This window comes from Thermobia domestica, chromosome 16 (assembly GCF_964235325.1).
Source record: "Thermobia domestica chromosome 16, izTheDome1.hap1.1, whole genome shotgun sequence".
Lineage (NCBI taxonomy): Eukaryota > Metazoa > Arthropoda > Insecta > Zygentoma > Lepismatidae > Thermobia > Thermobia domestica.
Genome location: NC_137469.1, coordinates 47,405,920 through 47,422,186, shown reverse-complemented (window position 1 = coordinate 47,422,186; position 16,267 = coordinate 47,405,920). Strand labels below are relative to the sequence as shown.

At 34.7% G+C, this 16,267-nt stretch overlaps 1 protein-coding gene across 2 annotated transcripts in view; it reads right to left on the bottom strand.

Annotated features, from left to right (window-relative positions):
• The window catches only part of LOC145673054 (muscle M-line assembly protein unc-89-like), a 670,772-nt gene extending 655,290 nt beyond the window's left edge, over window positions 1-15,482 (bottom strand). For both annotated transcript variants that reach the window (XR_014128711.1, XM_081742394.1), the window contains exon 1: window positions 14,819-15,482. The gene's annotated coding sequence lies outside the window, so the exon portion shown is untranslated. The remainder of the gene's footprint in view (window positions 1-14,818) is intronic.
• Between the last annotated feature and the right edge of the window lie 785 nt (window positions 15,483-16,267).

The window sequence follows — 16,267 nt, the reverse complement described above, 5'->3', positions numbered from 1 at the left end:
ATTCGCAAGTGCGTGGTAACGGTGAGCCTAGAACAATATTAAATGGCAGTGATAGACGGGAAACTGCGGCCTAATGTCATCAGATATACTAGTCGACGGCTGAAGCCTTACGAATTGTATCTGTCGATTTCTCAGTTATAACTTCTATCCGTTCTATTGCTATATGAACACTACTGAAAAAAAAAAAAAAAAAAGTATCGGAACTCACAATTTCCGAAATTTAAAGATTTTCAATTGTACAGAAGATAAACGTAGTGAATTACTTGGCGCAATACCCCAAGTAGATATAATATACTGTCCTAGAGTGACTGGTAACGTTTGAATGAGATGAATGAGTGTGTTAATTTAACAAGCATCAGTAGTTAGTATTCCCAATTAGCAAAATTTTGTTATTCTAACAAAATTTTGTTAATGGGCCGGGGAAAACTGTAATATACCATTACAGTTGAAAGTAATGGCAATTTTTCTTTTACGCACCCTGTACCTAGCAATTTTTTTTTTTAATTCAATTTCGGTTTAGTTACACAATTTACTTACTCTCTTTACTTCGAATTAAATATAATAAACCCAAAGGTTTTGTTAGTAACCATATTCCCACTGTATAATATATTTATTTATATTTTGATTGAGTGTAAATCCCATTTACGGATATATAACTTGAATAGTTACAAGGTTTACCATTCTGACGTCATACCGGAACATAGTTCCGTTATTGGATATAAATTTCCTTAATTTCAGACCAATGTAGATTTTGGCCAGGTACCTAATCTTTCCCTCACCCCCTCTCACTAGTCCATAGTCACTTTCAGATCCGGTTATATCTGGATTTGCCAAATTTCCATTCGCTTTGTAATTTCCGCGGCTAAAGTTTTCTTTCTGATTGGAGGAATTCTCTTACCTCTGGCTTTTTCGGCGCAATGTTATCAGAACAATAGAAGACACCTTACGAGACGCAGCTTATATTTTCGCCTACCTATCTGCGTTAAAAGGAATAGGATTTTAATAGAATTCAGGTAAAAATATGATTTAATTTCATAATTGAACACTGAAGGCTGTGTAGGAGCCCCCAAAACAGTGAAAAAAGCTACATTTTCCGTAAAGAAACAATAAGTTAGTGAAGCATCCAGTTCTGTTTTTCTAGGAAGCCATGTTTGCTGCCCAGCTATAATAGCAGAAGTGAAAGAGTGACTTTATTTTTTTTTATTTCAAACTCAAGTAGGGATTAGGGAAATTACGACCTGTTAGTGCATGCTGTTCGTGTGTTAAGTAGAAGTGACTTTTTATTATTTATTCAGTAATTGCATGTATGTAGTAGGTTTGATAGTACTGTAAATAATCATAATGGCAGCTTAAGTTAGCTTAAAAGGGCTCCTATCCCCTTTTCCAAATTGAACCAGTTCTAGCGGGGGAATGGGTTAGTTATTGTTCGTTTTAGGGCCTTTTCCCCTTTCAGGGGAAGGGTCCCTCCATAAACCTCGTTAAGGTGCCCCCCGGGCATCAATTTTTGGCAATTATTATGTAAACAATTGGTCAGGTCAATTAGACCTAGTGTTACCTTTCTCATTTTTGACCCCCTCTAAATTAAATAGAGCCGACGGTATATATCAGAAGGGAGTATTTATTTTGTCAACATGCATGTAACTAAATGGTGCATGTTTGGTTTAGTTAGTTGTTTTATGTATAATACTAACAGTGGTGTATGTAGTTAGTAGGTTTGTGTGAGTGTGTGAATTTTCGATTTGGACAGTGTATAAATATGCTTTAATTTAGTACCATTTTTCTAACATAAATAAACCAGAGTAAATATTAAATTTCCGATTAATGAGTACAAGTATATATTTCAGTACACGGTAAATTATGCCTCCACTACAGCGCCATAGCGTCAGTTTTCGGTAGTCAATTGTTTGTTGACATTACGACATCGCATAACTTAGTGATCTAGATTGTTTGATTTTGGCCATTTATTCTCAAATTACTTCCCGTGGACATGGTTTTCGGTTCGGATGAGTATACCTTCCTATAAGATAGCATGAGATCTTACTGTACTGAAAATTTCAGTTTGCTAGGTCCAATAGTAAATGAATAATCCGCTGAAATAAAGAACACCTATTTTCTTAATAGAAGTAAAACCCATATGCTGTTACTGTTTGTTTAAAAATGTAGTATTAAATTCTTTTTCTCTCCCGTGGCTGTAGAAAATTCCATTGTTGCTTCAGTTTTATCAACAAATCAGAAATAGATTAATCGTTGACAATTTAACTTTCCGTAAATACATGTATGATTTTTTTTTAAACCTGCAAGGTAAATACAATTTGGGTGCTTCGAAATAAAGAGTACGTGGTTCGATGAATGTGATCGTGTGGTGGTTTGAGCGTGATAGATTGTGATAGTTATATATATATATTTATTACTGCGTAATGTAGATATGTGTATGGCCTGCGTGTAAAATGTACGAAATAGGGTGTTTATAAAATATTACTTCGTGCGAAAATTAGTAGATAATGAATGAACGTAATGATATGTTAATAATATGATATATAATATGAACGAGATGATGACCCCTATAGTTAAATGGATAGGCCTAGTAAATTTTATATAGTGAAAATATGAATATGTTTACGAAAAGAAAAAAAAAAAAAAATCTCTCGCGTTTTGACTTCCACACCAGTGCATTCATCCAACCGAGTTTGCTACTTGGATAGTAAATTATAGTTGGGAATTGTGTGTTACTTTGCATTTATGTACCTCCTAACAACAGCCCCAGATCTTAAGCCTTTCAATAGATAGAGTAGCATCATGTGGGAATTACTTCTAAAGGTTGACAGAAATGATAATTAAGAAACCAACTGCTATTTCCTGTGATCATCGAAAAGTACAGGTTTCGGTCAGTTGTACCTTTAACATTCATAGCCTCTCCGAGATTTTTTTTTTTGTTGCTTACCTTATTTATTTATGGTGCAGTGTTCATATAACTCAGTTCGGACTATCCGATTAAATTAACTGCTACTAAATTTAGCGTACCCGGACGTCGACCCCTAGTCCCCTTAAGTATTTTTCATGTCTTTTCTTAGTTTAATTAGATGAGGGAAATTAACGACGTCCCAGACGGTGGCATGTCTGCGCTGGGTAGCCATCGGTGATGTTTCGGTAATTGAAATCACCGATCCAAAATTCAGTTTATTTATTTAATTTTTTTTTAATTCTGGCAAATCACTAATTAGGGATACCTTAGCTATTACTCTAATTTCCTTACTATTCTGGAATCTTCTAGTTTCCAAGAGGTCGGATGATTTTTTTTTCTTTTCTTGAAATTCTAAATTAGCGCCTTCTCTAACCTTCCGGACGATTTCCGGGAACCTGCTGGTTTGGGCCGGATACGGGGATCGGATTTCAATCTTACAACCAAACTCTTGTGGGATTGGGATCTGATGGACACAGAACTTGCATCCTTGGCAGCAGGGCGTTCCTTGAGTCTACGTATTTGAGTAGACCACCCTTTTGGCATGTTAAGAATATTTTGGCTATGGATTTGTCGAGATAGAAATTCGACTTTCGTCTTTGTAGCGTTAGTTATTTCTCACTTAAGTCTTTGGCGCCACTATTCTTCGTCTTCCTTCTTCTCTATCTCTCTCTGTCTTCATTACTTCGAGATTTTTTTTTTAATTTTTCAACCTTGCCCCCCCCCCTGATTTCTGAAACTCATGAAAATGTACAATATTCCATATCACTTATTTCGATCGTATGTACTAACTGAGACATCGAGGGATGCAATTCGTGGAGGTATTGCAGCACATCTCGGGACCATTTTCGCGATATTCAATCCACCACTGGAGAAATTGATGGGAAGGTACACTATGCTTTCGGATTCCTAGAAACATTCGTTATTCATGGATCATACAAATTATATCCATTGACAACTGATTTCTGGTTTTTATTTCTATTGATTGGTCATATAGTGTGTATGTATTAGTAGTCTGGGCCCACTAGTTTCCAATAACATTGATTTTTTTTTATATACATCTATATATGTGCTTACATAGTTTTAAAAGTTACGTGCCTGCTCAATTTGTTACATTTCCACCTCTTATGTCACTAAATAACACCAACTATTTTATATATATATATATATGCGGATCTTTAGTAAATTGAAAATGATTATTGATTATCGGGTTTATACATAGAAAGTACAATGTTGCAACCTTATGAGAGAAAAAAGTGAATTTTGATAGTCAGGGTTTTTGTTTTGTCTTTGAGCCAATAAAATATAAACATTTATAAAATATGAATACTTGTCGAATATGAACGGTTATGTAGAATTTAAACGTCGACAAAATACTACGATGGATATTAAAGTGAAATTTATTGTATTGAATAATATGAATATATATATATACGAGTATGTATGTAATGGGCTCGGTATTTACCCTGGTTTTGTTTAGGTTGCCATAGGTTTTTGACACCCGACCTTTACCAACTATTTGTGACATATAGTGTTACCGCGTATATTGTAATAAATTACATTTTGTTGAGTGGTTACTGATGTCTGTAACTATTAAAGTTGAATATAATGTTAAATACCGCATGTAAGTAAAACGAGTAGCAGGTCGTAAGATAAGTAAAATAACCCTAATCCTCATCCAAATTTATTCGCAAGATCAAAGTGAAATTAATAACCTACGAAACAGTGTGCCCCACCAACGAATCTTCTATCAGTAGACTCTGAAACAAATCCTTCCCCTACGATCGGACACCAAACTATTCAGTATCTAGAATTTTTGACTACAAGATCTATACTAGGGAAAAATTTAGTGATCTTAAATTCAACGAACTAAAATCTGTTTAATAAGTTAATGCGAATACCGGAATATGGAAATATGTTCCCAATATCTGTGACTGGATTTGATAAGTTTTCCTTAATATTGACAAACTTTGAAATTTTATATTGAGTGCGTCGAGTGACGAAATGAGAAATATAAATATATATGTGATATGAAGCGACTATTTGTCTATAGCTAAAACAAAAACAATTAAACACTCTCATGGACACAAACCACAGTGCGAAAAGAGAGTTGGAAAAAGGAGCTATTATCGATGTGAGAACAAAGACTCATAAAATCGTCGAAATGTCTCCTCTTGGGACAGAGACCTAATAAAATGTTACTAAAGTGTTTTTTTTTTTAAGAATGATTAACCAATTATATATATATATTTTTTTTTTTTTATTTTTTCTTTCTTTTTCCGCAACGATATATATAGATTCATTACACTGAATCCTAAATGTATTGATCTTTGAATTTTTTTTATTTTTTGTCTTTCATTTTTTTCTTTTCCTTTTGTCAAATTCTCTTTTATGTAATGCAACTTTTAATATATATATAGGAAGAGAAATGTGTTATTTGGTCTTGATAAAATTAGCGAATTTCTATGCATGTTAATGAAACATTCTTTCCATGTATTAAATTTTTTCCCTGTTATGTCCAACTAATTTTGCTTTTATTGAAATGTAATAAATGTATATAGTAATGTAGTTAGGTTAGTTTAATTTAACTAAATACAACCCGAAGTATACATTGTCCTGTATGAATGTGTGTGTGAGTGAAATGTAGGTTTAGTATTAAGTGCATCCATTATTTTGACATATATGTGTGATTTAATATAATTAATGGTAGTTATCAATTAAACTCATTGAATGTTAATACTAACTTAAGTTGGCTCTATGAAGGAAGTAAAAAGGACTGAAGTAGCCTGAACGAATGATCAGCATGGGAGAACTGTGAGAGTCAAAATTTTCTACGAATATGTAATACTCTGAATTTTTTTTTTTTCCTTTGTGGTCGATTCTAACATGCCATCAACTTCGTCTTTTATTTTTCAAATATTGGATATTAGTCTAGAACTTCTGGAAATATTGAATAAACTGTAAACTTAAACTTTCTCATCTATCTCAGATCTAGATCGGGATAATTTGGTAGTTAGGGTTAAATGGATCTAGATCGGGGATGTATGGGTTAACATGTGTCTACCGTTGATCACGTTAATACCAGATATTCAACTAATAGCTATTGGAAATGATCACAATTAGATAATTATTCGCTTTCCTTTACCATATTCCTTAAAATATCTAGTAACAGTTTTCCCTTTATCACCTTCTTACTTTACATCTTTCCTCTTCTATCTTCTTTCTTTTCTTCATCTTCTTCTTCTATTTTTTTTAATAAAACTGGAAGGGGGGTCGTGACTGGGAATTCTATATGTAATAAACACGGTCATGTATTTATTTATTTTACTTTATTTTCTTTAGAAGTCCGAAAAAAAAAAGTTTTCTCGTTTCGATCGAACCTAGTATGTTCGAAATTAAGAAATGGAAATTATATTCCAATGTAATTAGGCATAAGCTGATAGCTTCATGAACATCCCCACCAGGGGTGAAGGGTTCCCACTCACGACTTATTTCTGTGCATCACCTTTGTTGTAGATTTTTTTTTTTCCTCAATCAGTTGTAGATTGACGCGCAGCGACAGGATTCGTTGTTATGGCAACAGTGGTTTCTATGGCAACGACGACTTTCCCTTTTACAATCTGTCTCCTCTAGCATAAAGAGCATAATCATGGGACGTTAAACTAAAGACATTTCATTTCATTGTTTCGATTAATGTGAACCCTTTGGGGGAAAAGGAAGTGAAGAAGAAATTTTCCTTAATTTTTTAAAGGGCTACGGAATCGGATAGCTTGTCTTTTGGGATTGCCTTGTAAAACCTGATTACAATGTATCTTTCTTTTAGGATTATAATCGTAATCCAGCCTTTTGGTAAATGTGAAATAAAAGTATCGATAAAACATCAGCGTATGGGTAATGTAAGCATAAATATCATTGGTTCAATACACAATAAATTCACAACTTTTATTTATGAGTATAGAAATTCCCTTTGAACTCCCTCTGAATTTCTTTCAGACCCTAGGTCTCTTGTGACAAAGAATTAATTCTATTATCTGTTTTCATACACAATATAATTTTGAAACTTGGGAGCCTAGTGTTGTCTTTGTGTCTGTAATACGTAATCATTTGTCGATTGACTTCAGAAGACTGAGTTTAGCCCGTGAACATAAGTTGCATATAGTTCAAACATATCAGATGTACGGTCTTGTTTAGCAAATCCTGTGTGCACATATGAAATTCAAAGACAAAGGTAATCAATCGTCTTTAAACAGCTGTATTTTTATTTCAAGTGTAAGTACTAAAATGTGCTACGTAGATTTCCGGCCAATTGTTTCATCGCCGGTATCTTTGAGCAATGAGATAGCAGTGGAAGACAAACTTCGTTCTTCTAACTTGATATTTTGAAAAACTTACCCAAGTTGTTTTGTTACTTACTCTAATCAATTTCAAAAGTACCATTAACTTTATAATAACATAATGAATGTAAGAGTTACCCTGAAAATGTATTTTGTATTTCTTTTTTAATATGAAATTCATTTTTTCTGAATTTCACGAGCTATAAGAAATCAATTGTCAGGCTCCCCACTTTAAATTTTAATCGCTCCCCTACCGCCTCAATGTAACATTGGGTTTATTTCTTTTAAATATTTTTTTTTTCAAAATATGGTAGAAATACTGGATTTTTAAATTACCAAATCATGCTAAATAATGACAGGTTAGATATCAGAGAAAGTTATCTTTATCTACCTTCTTAATTAGGGGCGGATCCAAATCTCCTTCGGAGGCGGTTAGATTATCAGTTTCTCTCTCACCAGTCTTTTGCAGCACATCCGAAAATGATCTCAATGCAAATTTGTTACTGAAGGTACTGTCAATCGATCGATCACATGGTCCAAATTGGTAGCAATTTCGAAGACGCCTTATCTCAAAACTACACAATAGAACTTGCTTTAAACAATGAAAGCGCAGTTGCCAAAGTATAACTTTGATTCACAAAGATGAACTTCGGGGTTTCGTTAACAGATGAATTAGGAATTCCTTACACTCTAATGCTACGAAGTTCTCAGTGTTCCTTTGTACAACACTGAGGTTAGTTTATTCGCAAGTTATTGTCATATTAATATGGAGGGTGTATGTACTTTTTTTTTTCAGTCCCTTAAAATGTTCTGAAAATAACTTCCATAACTTTTGAAATTGTGTTTGTCTTAACTTGAACATAAGCGTGAAGTGGTTTATTATGAACAGGGCAAAAACAACTGTGATAGATTAATTACAAGTGATCCGGTTAGAAACACTGTTGTTTGTATTTTAGTTCCAAAATCGGCCGCCCGCACTCGTTCGCTGGTGGACTAATACACATACTAATATTATAAGAAATATCGGACGAAGACGTCATCAAATTATGTTCCTACAACAACATATTTATAGACATGCGACAATATTTTTGGACATGAGTGTACCTAACATATAGGGTTCAGGTCGGTACCTACCTTCTTCTAAATAGTGTACTATCAAGGATCGTCAGCCCTAAAACAGGACGGGTGTAAACCTATAGACAACGGTATTGCTTAGAAATATGTATAAATACAGTATATATTACTTGATATACATATAAATCCTTTTTTCAGCAGTGAGGACATATACGTATATATAGAACAAGGCTTTCATTTTAAAGGGTGGTCTAGATGGGCACGGTGGCTCAGTGATAGAGCGCTTAGCTCTGTGTATGTGGTTCCTAGTGCTATCACCGGCCAAGTATGTTTGTGGTGGACTTCCGTGGATTTTGTCAGGGAACTTCCGTTTCCTTCCGCTTGTCATTACACTAACTCTACCATTATCATTCACTTGCCTTAATGATCTCCCTTAGCCTTAAGAGCATAGTCGTGGGACATTCAACTGAAATATTTCATTTATTTGAAGTGATCTGAACTGCTGTAATGGGTTCAATACTCTCCCACTTGAAATTCATCCCAAAATATTGTGGATCCAAGATTAAGCTAGAGAAGAGGTTACTTTGAAACAAAACTTCTTGTCTAAACAAATGTATCGGCAAAAACGCCTATAAATTCAAAGATAATTTTCAACGTCTCTTTCAATAAAATCAAACAAAATCTCTAAATTTTACATCAAATAGTTATACACTGCAGGCTAAAGGAGACGGATGGGAAAAGTGAATTATTATGAGGTAGTTAAGAGAATAGGGAAAATGTGAAATGAAACCAGAAAAAAACTCGAGAAAATCCACGGAGACGAGGTTGTACACCACAAATATGTCCTAGAGTCGAACCAAGGATCACTCGTTGTGTATGCCAATAAATTATAGGAAATAATATTCTAAAACCCAGTACACCATTGAAAATTTTAAATCTCTTTGTTGTTGTTCGATGCTTGCTAAGACGTAAATAAACTCCTAATTTTAGTGGCAAAGGAAGCAAGGGGCTCGATAGCGTGGTTCTTGTTGAGTATTTAGGAGAGGTGCCAATAAAGTATGGATAACTGTAAGAGAAATAAACTAAATACAATATTTACGTTCATATGATAACGCTCATATATATATATTAAGGATACTAGTTTCTTTTCGGCTTCAACGCCATATGAGACATGGACTTGTGGAATAATATATATATATGACTATGTTTGTGACAAAATTTGAACCACCCGACCGATCTCGATCAAATTTTTAACATAGCTGACGTTCGGTTCTGGAGTGTTTTTTATCAGTCCACTTTGACGGTGCTTCTTGAGGTATAGATACATAAAAATGATCGAAAATGACCGATACTAGTGCCGAATCCAAACTTTTCGGGTTTCCTGAGATGAACAATGATGCTTCCGCTACCGTTTACATTCAAATTCAGCCCTGTAACTTGGGGAAAGGGATATATTATACAAATGATCAAAAATGACCTATACTAGTGTCGAATTAATAGTTTTTGGGGTCTCTAAGTTGATTGGTGACAATTTTTGTGCCCTTTATGTCCAAAAGCATTCTCCTAGTGTAGGATATGGATCACATGAGCTCTCACAAAGAACCAAACCGGGGTCCCCCACTCTAAAGGCATAAAAGAGCTCTAATTTTCGAACTTGAGTGGCTGACTATATATGTTTATTTCGTTTCTTTCAATTGTCTTAATTATCTATTGGTCGAATGTAAATTGTCTTTAACAGCTAACTGTTAATCGTATTGATTATATTGATCTGATACCTCCCATCAAGGAATCAGTACCATTTGATATATGACTTCTTCAAGTATACCCTACTGCTACACGCTTCGTTAATGACTACAAAACATGCTTTCTTCTAGATATTTATGTATTGCGCTGCTACTAACAAATTATCACATCTTGACACTTCTGACACACGAATATATCGATTCAGAGAATCTCAGTTATTTCGTGTTACCTCGACGTACAACATCTACATTCACACCATATTAGTCAACATAATCTCAAAACGGTTCGGGAAAACACAAAATATCAATTTCACAATAATTCATTTTTGAGCATCCGTCTGCTTAGGCTAAAAGGTATAACTAAGGGAAATTAAACTTTTTTTAAAAAAATCTTCAAAACATGTTCCTCAAACAGGTATTGTCATCAATCTTAAATATATACTGGTATAACTCGAATATATTATATAGTCATAACATTCCTCGTACCCGCAATTAATACTCTCAGAAAAATCCCTTATCCGGAAAAATCCCTTACCGTATTATACAAATATACGGTATCCTTGTATTTACTACAGAAATCAGTATAGAGCATACGTTTTCCATATGCTGCATATGTATTGCACTTATTCCCGCTTAGATGTTACATCATGTCATTGTGGGATGTCTGACATCTAACAATCTTCCATATATTACATATCTCATATACGCCAGCTATATGTTACATACGTCCATCTGTATGTGAAATCCTAACCATCTATACACAGTTTTTTTCGTTAGTACGGAAAGTAAGTTTATTTGGAATACTTCTACGGAAAGTACGCATAAAATAATCTACTTTTCTCAATTATACGTTTGCTATAAGCTAAGTCCAAAAAATACAGGGTTTACATATTTAACCTATGTTTTTACGTACACCACACATGTTTTCCTTCTCAGTTATCCCTTGAGTAAATACGAACTTTTTCAATTATGACCAACCGTGACACGTAATTGTATTCTAACAAGAGACTTTTAAGTAACATATATTAAGCATGTGTGAAACTGTTACAGTCTTAGTTTAGTTGGGATAGAATTTAATCATTAGTAAATTTTTTATGAAAATCTGATATGGTTGCCGTATAAACAACGAACGAATTACTCTTAGGAGCGACAGCCCTATTAGCGACAGGAACTGTTAAATATCCTATTAGCGACCCATTCATTTGCATTGAGATGATGGAAGATGATATGATTACCTCTCGTAAAACATGTTTGCCTCTGGTGATATTAAGTTCTAACAACCTTATTATGAAAAATGTACGTGCCAGTGATACTTTTCGTCAAATATATTTTCCCTCTACTGTGCGTGCAAACAAACCATATCTTAATTTTGAATTAGATTTGACATAAAACATATCAAATAACTTAACGAGACAACAGAGATATTTCCATAAAATGTATACTCTTATGTAATTAATTATTGAAAATCTAATTGTAATATCCGTTTTCTTTAAAAGCTCTGCTTTCTGTACTTAATTTACTTCAAAACTAATTATTCACTAAGCAAAACAATATATTTTATTTTGGAAAACTTTAACGCGTAATAGTTTCACCAACTTTTAGATTTCCTAAGACTTTATGAATAAAACGAGAAAAGCATTACAATAATAAAAGACAGCTTTTGAGATCCCTTACATCCGACTGGTTATTCCTAACCAATTCCAACCAATTATAATGCAGTGCACTCTAAACAATCCAAAAAGTGAACAAACTCTTAAAATTACCTTTCCCTTTGTCGTATGGTTGCTTTATTAGCCTCCCCCACCCCTTGTTTTGACTTAAACAAAAAGCTTATTGTATAGCAATCCGATATGATCCCTGATAGGTTCTGAATGGCTGGAAGAAATGATACATCTAGGAACGTAAATTTTTCAGAGTACTTTTGTTAGGTTCTAAATAACACTATCGTAAAAACAAGTTAAAGAGAAAACATCATCTTTTTCCATTATCTTAGTATGAACGAATCGGTGACTCATAGTCTAGTTAAAAGATCGAATCGGTCTTTAATAGTCTAGTTAAAAAATCCAATCGGTGACTCATAGTCTAGTTAAAAGATCGAATCGATCGCTGATAGTCTAGTTAGAAGATCGAATCTGTGACTTATAGTCTAGTTAAAAGATCGAATCGGTCGCTCATAGTCTAGTTGAAAGGTCGAATCAGTGACTCATAGTCAAGCTAAAAGATCTAATCGGTCGCTCATAGTCTAGTTAAAAAATCGAATCGGTGACTGATAGTCTAGTTAAAAGATCAAATCGGTCGCTCGTAGGACAGTAAACAGTTTCTGTCGCACATAAGACTGTCGCTAGTAGGATGACACCCAACGAACTACTGTTACGACTGTAGCTCTTCTCTCTTCTTTTCACTCTTAAAAAATATTCATTTCCTTTATTAATATTATTATTATTATTATTATTATTATTATTATTATTATTATTATTATTATTATTATTATTATTATTATTATTTGAAGTGTAAATAATAGAAGAAATGGAACGAAAGTAACAACTTAACGTCTCACGACTTTAAATTATACGAGAAGGATGAATAATCTAAAACATTATGCAATATTTCTTTTTGTTACGGAAAATAATGATAAAGAACGAATTAGTGGAAAAATCTTTCAGTTTTTACGTCCCATGGCATGCCGGTTAGGCTAAAGTAGACGGTGATAATGAGAAATGAATGAAATGATGGACTGAATGAAGTGAGGAGAACCCCGAGAAAATTCACGGACACGGTGTTTATCAACCACAAAGTTCATTTGACGCTCGGTGGAATCGAACCAGGGACCCCTCGCATAAGAGATTAACGCTCTACCACTGAGTCACCGCGCCCCGGCGAATTAGTGGAATGAAACGGGGGATTACCGGTACTTATGAATACTGTTTGTCTACCTCAAAGTCATCTTGACAGAAGATGGGATCGAACAGGTCTCTCACACCAGATGTGACAACTCTACTACTGAGACAGTGTGGTCCCTAAAGATGATTGAGAAAGAATTGGTGAAACAATAATATAAAAGGAAATTGGAAAACCAGGGACGTACGCAGGGGATGGGTCCTGGGGGTCCGAACCCCCCCAAATTTCTACTTTTGTGTAAATTTAGCCTAATTTCAGGGGCAGTTTTAGAAATTTTAATATAAAATACCCTCATATTGAGTTTGGAACCCTCTCGAAATAAATTCCTGCGTACGCTACTGGGGACAACCTTAAGAAAACTCACATAGGAGATGATGTCCATCAGAAATTCACTTGGCATGGAATCGAACAAGAGACTCTATCACGGAAAGTGAGAGCTCTACCACTAATCCAATGTGTCTCCTAATGATTGTTAGTGTATCATTTGTCACTATAAGGGCCTTCAGTTCTAGCAATTACCCCTAACCTGGATTTTCGAAAAGGTTCAATTCTCCGATATAAGTTTCAAATCATATTAAATTTGATTACTCACCCGACTACAGTATTTAAATAATTATTGTAGTTAATAAAGTTATGTAGTAATCGTTATAATAATAGTGTTACATTATATAATATATAATGTACTATACTGTTATGTGCTATTATGTGCATCAAAGTATATATATTCGCGATTTCTCTTCCTTGTTACTCCTTCTAGAAAAAGAAAAATCTGCGGGCGTTTCTGTTTGCAGCCATGTTAAAATGGGTATAGCATGGTTGGCTCAGAGGTAGACCCTTATCTCTGGTTCGATCCCCGCTCAAGTAAGTTTGTAATGGACAATATTCTCCATGGATTTTCTCGGGATACTTCCGATTCCTTCCACGTTTTTATTCCACCAATTTCTCCATCATCATTCATTTGCCTTAATCATCCATCTCGCTTACCTTAACGGGCGTAAACTTTAATTTTATTTCATTACCATGCTAAAAACACTGCCAAAGATAATTAAATGTGTAACAACACACAGAGAGAGAGAAAGAGGTTTAAAGTGAAATGAAATCTTTCCGTTTTACGCCGCAGTTATGCCGGCTAGCCTAAGGTGACGGTGATGATGAGAAGTTAATGAAGTGGTAGAATGAAGAAATTGGGAGGAAACAGGAAAACCCCGAGAAAAAACACACACTTTGAGAGTTTGTCATCTGAAAATCCATTTGGCGTGAGCTGGGATCGAACCACGAACCCCACCCAAACCAACGGTGAGCCCTCTACCACTGGGCTACCGCTGCCCCGCTAGAGAGAGAAAGAGAGAGAGAGAAAATGAAATCTTTGAGTTTTACGTCCGACGGTTATGCCGGTTAGGCTAAAGGAGACGGCGATGATGAGTAATGAATGAAATGGTAGAATGAAGAAATTGGGAGGAAATGGGAAAACCCCGAAAAACCCCACGAACACGGTGTTTGTCCACCACAAAGTTCACTTGGAGGGAGCTAGGGTCGAACCCGGGACCGAAGCACCAAGGTCAACGCTCTACCAGTGAGCCACCGCGGCCCCGAGAAAGAGAGAGAAAAAGAGATGCTTATAAGTATTCTAAAATATATATTCTCGCCTTGTGATTCGTCACGCCGCCCATATGTTCGACGCCTCCGTTTGATTTCTGTTCTTCAGCAAAAAAAACTTTGTATCCTATAAATACTGAAAAGAAATCTATCTATCAAGTAAACACTCTGAACATTAGATAAATAATTGTAATAATAGCTGGTATATCACTTACCTTTACCAATAAACACTATAGTCTTCTAACATACCAAACCATGTGTCACAATAATTTGTCACTTTCAATATTGAACATAATATTGACATTTCTTGTCTAAGTACTCCATGGGTGACACAATCAAAATTTCACCTTTTACTGAGTGGACACACAAACGTATTTTCTTTTTCACGTAATTCGTTTTGATCCAAATTCTTTTGTTATAGTCAATAATGTTAATTTTTCTCACATTTCATGTTCACCTAAATTTTTTTATGGTTAATTTCTTGAAATTCATTTTATTTGAATTTTAAAATGATATACACTAGTCTTACACGTACTTAATTAGAGAATTGCCTATTTATTTTATAACTCTTTTAAAGCATATACAATTAGGAATTAAACTTCCATAATATAAAGTAAAACGCATTCACTAAAAAACGAAAATTCGCGCGTCAGTTTTAATCATTTTTTATTACGCACACAGAGTTTAACACTCAGTAATTGTAAGATCCCTTCACAATAAACGCGAAATAGTTCTCTATATATTGTGTTACATTGTTTCTAAACTATTGTCCCACTTTATCTTGGGTTTTAAAAAAAAACTTCTCCCTCTTTTTTTAATAGAAAAAAAAAAGAACTGTTGAGTCTGGTAGCCGGGGAAAAAAATGACGCGCTTCCAAGACAACCGGTCGCGGAACAAAATGAAACTGAGTTTGCAAGACGTAGAGTTCTCCTCTTCCGCAGCGACAGTAGTGACACCGAACGGTCAGATCGATAAATAGAAAACTAAGTTAAATTGAGATAACTCGTAGCCGAGTGTAACCCAATGTTTCGGTCTCTCTTGTGACACATAAACGCTATATGTTTGTATGCATGTGTCGAGTTATGAGCTGGTATTTGTTCAATGTTGACAACAGCAGTATATATTACGCAATATTTGCATCGTAAGAGAGATATAGGAGCTCCATATAACGGGAACAATGTCCTCTCGCCCTTCCATTATATTTTCTTGTATCCATATGCTTTCTTGTTTTTGCTCTCTGAAAAATATGTTGTACTGAAGCCTGATGAAGTAGCAGAACTGTGCTATCTAAATACTTTACAAACCTACTAAATCTTGTCTAGTAACAACTGTATGGTGTTATAGCAGGGGCGGATCCAGGACCGACTTCTTGGGGAAGGGGGCGGCGGGTTGTCATACTGCTACTTTTAAGGGCTCCAAACTTTGGGATAGGTTTTATTTATATATATAAAATAAGAAAGATTCCTCTTCTGGGGGAAGGAGGGGCGATTGCCCCGATAGCCCCCCTGTGTTAAAGCCAAAGAAAGTTTATGGCTGGCCAAACTTCTCTAATTTTGATGAATTTGAGGTTTGGGGTTCTTGATCCTTATTAGATCAAGCTAGTAGATCTTGTAAGATTGTTACTGTCACAGAATAATTCTTTAACAAAAGTTGATTTCTTATTT